Here is an 8593-nt window from a genome sequence, read left to right on the forward strand (position 1 = left end):
CTCAACAAATCAGCGCATCTCAGGAAGAATTTGTTCCTCCATGCTTGAAGTGCATTGAACGTGAATCTGCTAATTCTTCACCTGAATGTTCAAATGCTGCTAATGTTTCAAATTCTTCACATGCCTCTGCCATCACTAATTCCTCATCTGAGGACATTGCTAGTATCACTGACAATGCAGGGCTGAAGGAATTGTACACGACAGGCATGTACAAAAGCCTCAAAGGGCATCAGGCTCTTTGTGGTGTGCTTAAAAAGCAGATCCTCAACAGGAACCCTAGGAAAGAGGGTATCGCCTTTGAGAGGAAACTCAATGCTGATGGTACATATTGAAAGCCTGAGCAGTACCCCAAATCTACATGGGTTGCTGCAAAGGGACCTCCAGTTGATCCATCTAACTTATCTGGATTTGCATGTGAATCTCCTCATTCTAATGATGAGTCAATTGACTCCAACTATAAGCTATTCAAAAATCAGAATGGTGAAGTATTTGCTAAATATGTTGGCACTAACTGCAGGAACAACTCCCCTATGCAGAAAATCTGGGTTCCCAAAAGATGCCATGAAAATCTTCAGGTGAATGTCATCATGACGCCACCTGTGAAGAATAGGAACCCCAGATCAAATTCCTCATATGGACCAAATTCCTCATATGGATCAAAGTCCTCATATGAACATCATCATGCTAACCCGTCTGTTTTGCAGGGAAGATCTAAGGATTATGGATATGTGCATTATTCTTCAAATCATTAGGTCCATAAGTCCTTGAAGAATTTCTCTGCTTACTCATATGCTTACTCTAACCCATCTTATGTGAAACGAAATGAATTGGCTTCTATGCCATCCTTCTCGTATGGAGCTCGCAGAATGATGAACTCTTTGCCACCCCTTCAGATGTGGGTGGTGAAGAAAAAGAACTAATCTCTTTTGCAGGGTCAGGTCTCCAGACGCACGTAATCATCTGAAGAATTTGCTAGAGACCTGAGCATGCCTGATAGGACGCAGGCTAATCATGAAGAAATGAACTTTCTTTTCTCACGTCCTCATATTGCTTTATTAGTTCTTTTACTTGATGAAATTGATCTGATGAATTGATGTCATATTCTTCACTGATGAAGTATATGAGTTTGTAAGCTGCACTAATTCATCTGCAGGATGATCAACCCAAAGCCACTGAGTGGGTCCTTGATAGTGGATGTACAAACCACATGACTGGTGACAAGAATCTATTGGTGGATGCTCCATTATCTCCATCGCATCTGAAGCATATCATCTTTGCTGACAAAGGCAAAAGTCAGGTATTGGGTCTAGGTAAGGTTGCGATTACAAAGGATCGACACATGGACAAAGTCATGCTTGTTGAGTCCTTAGGATACAACCTTATGTCTGTCTCAACGCTTTGTGATCTTGATATGGTTGTTGTCTTCGGCAAGTACCGTTGTGTTGTGGTTATGGAAGCTGACAATTCCAAAGTCTTCAAAGGCTTTAGGAGAGGAGACCTGTATATTGTTGATTTCTCTACAGGACCACAACCAGCCGTGTGCTTACTTGCAAAAGCTTCAGAAGGCTGGCTCTGGCATTGACGACTTGGTCATGCAGGCATGAGGAATTTGCACACGCTTGCGAAGAAGAAGCATGTCATTGGCATCGAGAATGTCAAATTTCTTAAGGATCACCTATGCGGAGCCTGTGAAGCTGTGAAGATGACCAAGGCCAAGCATCCAGCGAAGACTATCATGACCACCACTCGCCCATTTGAATTGCTTCACATGGATCTCTTTGGTCCTAATCATTATTCTGCTATCTCAAATGAAGCATCTCAATATGGCTTCGTTATTGTTGATGATTATTCTCGTTACACATGGATACACCTTGTTGCTTACAAACTTGAAGTGCAGGAAGTCTTCAAATGATTTTCCTCGAGGGCTTCAACCAATTTTGGTGTGAAGATCAAGCACATCAGAAGTGACAGTGGCACTGAGTTCAAGAATTCTGGTCTCGATGACTATCTTGATGAACTTGGTATCACTCTTGAGTTATCTGCTCCTTACACTCCTCAGCAGAATGGCGTCGTGGAGCGCAAGAACAGGACTCTTGCTGAGATGGCTCGCACTATGCTTGATGAATACAAAATGCCTCGTCGTTTCTGGACTGAGGCAATTGATACTGCGTGCCACATCATCAACAGAGTATATCTGCACAAATTCTTCAAAAAGACTGCCTATGAACTCCTCACTGATAAGAAACCCAATGTAAGTTATTTCAAAGTCTTTGGTGCTAAATGTTGGATTAGAGATCCTCATCACAACTCAAAATTTGCACCGAAAGCACATGAAGGTTTTATGCTTGGTTACGGAAAGGACTCTCACACCTACAGAGTCTTCAACAACGTTCTTCACAAAGTTGTTGAAACTGTAGATGTGCGGTTTTATGAAACTAATGGCTCGCAAAGAGAGCACCTACCTACTGTGATAGATGAACCAGCACCTGAGGAAACTATCAAGTTCAAGGCTACTGAGGATGTCATTCCTACTAAAGAATCTGCTGAAGAATTCATTCCAGAACATGAAGAATGTCGAGCTAATGCACCTAAAGAAAATACTGAAGAAAATGGTGCTGAAGAAAACGCTGATCAAACTCTTCAACGACAACCATCTCATCCTCGCACTGCAAAAGAAGTGCAAGTTGAAAAGATCATCAATGACATCAAAGCGCCAGGTCCTCTCACATGCTCAAAAGCTTCACATTTGTCTAACTTTTGTGGGAAGTATGCTTTTGTCTCTATTACAGAGCCCACTAAGGTAGATGAAGCATTTCTGGAGCCTGAGTGGATTTAGGCCATGCAAGAAGAATTACATCAGTTCGAGCTTAACAATGTCTGGGAACTGGTCAAACGTCCAGATCCTCGCAAACACAATATCATCGGCACAAAGTGGATCTACTGCAACAAGCAAGATGAAAATGGCCTTGTGGTGAGGAATAAGACACGGCTTGTAGCTCAAGGCTACACACAGGTTGAAGGAATTGATTGCGATGAAACTTTTGCACCTGTTGCTAAACTTGAGGCTATTCGCATATTACTTGCTTATGCTAACCATCATGGTATCACTCTATATCAAATGGATGTGAAAAGTGCATTCCTCAATGGTAAGCTTGAGGAAGAAGTATATGTTGCTCAACCCCCAGGTTTTGAAGATCCAAAGAATCCTGACAAAGTCTTCAGACTCAACAAGGCCCTCTATGGCCTCAAGCAGGCCCCACGGGCTTGGTATGATACTTTGAAGGAACTCTTCATGAAGAAAGGCTTCAAACCCGGTTCACTCGACCCTACTCTTTTCACTAAATCTTATGATGGTGAATTGTTTGTGTGCCAAGTATATGTTGATGATATTATCTTTGGCTATACTGACCAACATTATATTGATGAATTTGCCTATATGATGAGTGAAGAATATCAAATGTCTAGGATGGGAGAGTTGAAATTCTTCTTAGGTCTTCAAATTCGTCAACAATACAATGGCATATTCATATCTCAGGAGAAATACCTCAAGGATGTACTGAGGAAATTCGGCATGCAAGATTTCAAAGGCGTCAAAATTCCTATGCCCACAAATGGCCATCTGTGCACTGATGAAAATGGTATTGACTTCGATCATAAGGTATACCGCTCCATGATAGGTTCCTTATTATACTTATGTTCATCTAGGCCAGATATAATGCTTAGTGTTTGCATGTGTGCCCGATTTCAAGCTGCACCGAAGGAATCACACCATAAGGCTGTGAAGCATATTCTTCGATATCTAGCTCACACACCAACACTTGGATTATGGTACCCCAAGGGCTCGGCTTTTGATCTTGTTGGATATTCTGACTCTAACTATGTTGGTGATCGTGTGGATCGCAAGTCAACATCTGGTACATGTCATTTCCTCGGACGATCTTTGGTCTGTTGGTCCTCGAAGAAACAGAACTGCGTATCACTATCTACTACTGAAGCTGAGTACATTGCCGCTGGTTCTTGCTGTGACCAATTGCTATGGATGAAGCAAACTCTCAAGGACTACGGCGTTAACATGAAGAATGTGTCTCTCTTCTGTGACAATGAGAGTGCCATCAAGATTGCTCACAACCCAGTTCAGCACTCGAAGACAAGGCACATTCAGATTCGTCATCATTTTCTTCGTGATCATGTGTTGAAGGGCGATATTTCTATTGAGCATGTGAAGACTGAAGAACAGCTAGCCGATATCTTCACAAAGCCTTTGGATGAGAAGAGATTTAGCAAGTTGTGGTGTGAGCTAAATATCTTAGAGTCTTCGAATGTTCTTTGAAAAGGACACTCATCCTAACACTTATGCAAAATTGATGACTTAGGTGTACAACACATGAAGAAACGTTTTTCTTCAATCAATGAATAATAACACTCTTAGTGTGAAGAAATTAACGAAGAATTTGATTCTCAGAACCCTATGATAATTGTACGCGGTGTCTGAAATCATCATTCTTATACGGTGGGTCACGCCACCACCACCAAAAGTTGAAATTCCTCAAATTATTTATATTCTTCAACTTTGCATAGTCTTTACTGGTTCCGTCGTTTTTCTTCATTGGCTATATATATATATGAGTTTATGTCCTCTACAGCATTCACTTATTGCTACTTTTTCAAGTTGGTTTTCTGCTAAGTGAATGTGATCGGACCCTTCCCCTCTATACTATACTCAATCCAATCTATTCACAAATTCTTCATGTGTGTTCTATTTGAAAATCGTTCAAAATCTTCACTGTGTCCTTGTCAGCTGAAGAAATTGCGAACGGAACTTTAAAACCTATCTTATCGAAATTTTCGGTTTTGCCGCTCAAACCGTTCCGCATCCCTCGATACACTTATCCACTCACCCACGATCTAACACGATCTCCACCTCTCACTACGTGGATGACACATGTCATGCGAATGAGAAGGGTTAGGGGCATGTTCGTCCAATTTCTTCGGGCGAGCAGTTTTTCACCATGGCTATAAATACCCCTCCTTCCCTTCCTCACTTCTTTTACTCCGCTCGACCTCTCTCTCCAGCTCGAGCTTCTCAAACCCTAGCGCCGCCGCTACTTCATCGCTGCCGGTGAGGAAGAGTTTCACTGCCTCGACCTCGTCGCCGACGTACTCGCGCCGACCGCGGACATCTTCACTCCGCCGCCGCCGTAGCCGTCTTCCTCCGCCAAGTTAGGGCGTGGAAGATCTACACATCTCCTCACTCCAGTTCGTCGTGTTCTTCATCCAGGGTAATTAAAAGTTACTTTTACTGCCCTCGTTGATTTGAATGATTATCTACAAAATCTTCAAAAGTGTTTTTCTTCATATCTTCACACACTGAACACCTCACAAAGTCATCTGTTCTTAATTCATTTCTCTAAACATCATTTTTCTTCAAGATTCCTCAATTGTGTGGATCTTTGATCTATACAACTCTGGAACCTAAGACAAAGAACGCTTAGTGAAAATCTTCAAGACTCATCTGGTCAATTTCCTCAAACCTGTTCATTTTGAAAAACCTTCTGAGAACGCATATGACCTCTCCAAATTCCTCGCAACTATACTCTGTTCACAGGCACACATGTCAGCTGCTGAATCACTAGGTTCTCATCAACTTAACTCATTTGCAGCGTTCCTCGAAGAAAAGTTGCATACTTCTTCAGAGAATTCGATTGTTCAAATTCCTCAACTGAAGAAAATGGATGATGGTAAAAGGCCACAGAAGGGAGGAAAGAGGCCTGAGGTAAATACAACGTTTGAGATCCCTGATGACATATATGCTGGGTACTGCACACCTACTGAGGAAACCAAAAATGAGCGCAAAGTGCGCATTCAGAAGATAGAGAGGAGATGGGCAAGAGAATGGAGGGAGTACAGATATGTCACTCCTAAGTATATGAAGAAATTCACACTCAATCCTCCATGCCCAAGAGCTCCATTGGCACCTGGCCAAATTGCTGATCCCACCAGCCTCAAGCGAGGTGAGGACTATCATAATGAATGGTCCAAGCGCCAAGCCAAGCTGGCTAAGCAAGCCAGAGAAGCAGTGAGGAAATTTAATGAAGACTCTGCTGCTGCCTCTGCTGAGGCCTTTGCTATCAAGCCAAAGAAGGCTATGTCAAAGAAGCCTGTGCGCAAACTAAGTGCTTCACCAACAATGCCCTCAAGGTCAAGTTCCTCAGCAATGCCCTCACGGCCAGAATCATCAAAGCCCTCACGGCCAATTCCTCATGCTGTTCCTGTTCCTCCAAAGTCCTCAGCTCCTCCGCCGGAGCCTTCAGCTGTTCCGACCAAATCCTCAGCACCTGTGCATCTCGCTTCGTGCCAAAGGACTGCCGGCATCTCCATTGCCTCAGGTGTCTCAGCTAGTTCCTCAGCTGCACCAAGTTTCTCAGCTGGCCCCTCACTGCTGAAGACAAAGGCCACTGCTGGACGAGGTCCTCGCCTAAGTCCTCAAAAGAAGCAAGTCGCTTTCCAAGTGCCATCTGATGAAGACGAAGATGATGATGATGAACTTGCAGAAATCATCAGAGACAGGCAAGTCAGGGCCGCTAGAGCCAAAGGATCAGAAGTGCCACTGCTTTTGGATTCCAAGTTGATCCTTGACTACATTGATGATTGGCACAAGGACCCCAACACTCCCTTGCCTGACTTCAAGCTGACTCCTGGCTAGAGTCACATGCTGACCCACTTCATTCAAGAAGAAAAATGGAAATTTGAGAAGGCTAGGCAGATCAAGAAAGCACAGTACAAGAAAGAGCGCTATCTGAAGAAAAACGTTGTCTCTATGACAACTGAAAAACTTGTCACAATTCAGACTGAGATTAAGAAACTCAGTGATAACTTTGACGCATATCGCTCTGATTGGCTTGGAGCCAAGGTTCGTTTTGTGAAACTTGCAAATAACTTCACTTCCAATGTTGCAGCCCCAACGCAACATGAAAATCCTCGGGCTGAAGCATCTACTCAGCCTACTGAAGAAAATGCCAGCACCGCTGATGACAATCAGGCTGCTGAAGATAATGTGAGTTCCAGGGCTGATGACTGCATTCCAGCCGCTGAAGAAATTGCCAGGGCACCCACTAGTGGTGTGCCTGAAGAAACTGAAGAACTCAGGGCAACTGCATTAGTTGTGCCTAAAGAAAATCAACCAGATTCATCAGCTGCTCCTGCACCAACTTCAACTCCAATCCTTCCATCTGCATCGGATGTGAAGAAGACCAAGGCTGTAGAGCGTGCTGCAGTGAAGAAAAGGAAAGCATCAGCTGCTTCAGATTCTTCAGCTCCGAAGAAAATGAAGCCTATGACAAGTTCATTTGCACATCCGATTGATGTTGTTCCCATCTCAACCAGGCCATCAAAGGACCTTGTTCCTTTTGATGAAGAATATGTGATCCCCAGCGGATCTGATGAAGAAACTCATTCTGCTGCTTCGGCTGAACCATTGGATGAAGAAATTGAAGTGGATGCGATCCCTTCAACACCTATCATCTCCTCGCATATGTCTCAGTTCACAGCTGAAGAGGCTGGCGTTGAAGAAATGGAAGATGATGATGTGGACATTGGCTGCTCCACACCCGTAATCAGTGATGAATTCTAGGAAAGTCAGCATCCAAATTCTCCAATGTTCACTCCCCTACAACAAATTCCTCAGTCCCCCACACAAACTGATCACATGGGCTCTAAATAAACTCATCCCACTGCATCTGCCCATGAGGAAATTCCAGCCACTAGCACTGAAGAAACTGCTGCTGCTGAACAACCAACGACGCAGACTGCCACTAAGGAGGAACCAGAAATTCCTCAGCCTGAAGAACCTGCGATTGAGATTCCTGAGGTCGTGATGCAACTCACAGACACTCCTCTGCCGAAGCCAAAGGATCCATTCTCACACAAGCAAAAGTTCAAGGCTGATGATTTCTTCGGCGAGCACGTATTCTTCGAAGATTACAACCCATATGACTCTGCTCGCATTAGGAAGAGGCGTTTCTGGACTGCTAGTCAAGCCAATTTCTATTCCTCAGTGCTGTTCAACAAGGAGAAGATTTTCTACCATGAGCATATTCCTCACGTGGTGTAACGCCCCATGACCGATGTGCCAGGTGTTGTCCAGTTATTCACTGTTGTTGCTTTGTCATTGCTTGCGTGTCATGCATTGCATATCATGTCATCATGTGCATCTCATTTGCATACATGTTCGTCTCATGCATCCGAGCATTTTTTCCGTTGTCCGTTTTGCATTCCGGCGCTCCGTTCTCCTCCGGTGGTCATTTCTACTTTCCTTTCGTGTGTGGTGATTAAACATTTCCGGATTGGACCGAGACTTGCCATGCGGCCTTGGTTTACTACCGGTAGACCGCCTGTCAAGTTTCATACCATTTGGACTTCGTTTGATGCTCCAACGGTTAAGCGAGGGACCGAAAAGGCCTCGTGTGTGTTGCAGCCCAACACCCCTCCAAAGTGGCCCAAAACCCACCTAAACCTCCTCCATCATCTCGGTCGTTCGATCACGATCGCGTGGCCGAAAACCGTACCTCATTTGGACTCTCCTAGCTCCCTCTAC

The sequence above is a fragment of the Triticum urartu genome, chromosome 1A, assembly GCF_056163025.1.
Source record: "Triticum urartu cultivar PI428250 chromosome 1A, HENAU_Tu73, whole genome shotgun sequence".
Lineage (NCBI taxonomy): Eukaryota > Viridiplantae > Streptophyta > Magnoliopsida > Poales > Poaceae > Triticum > Triticum urartu.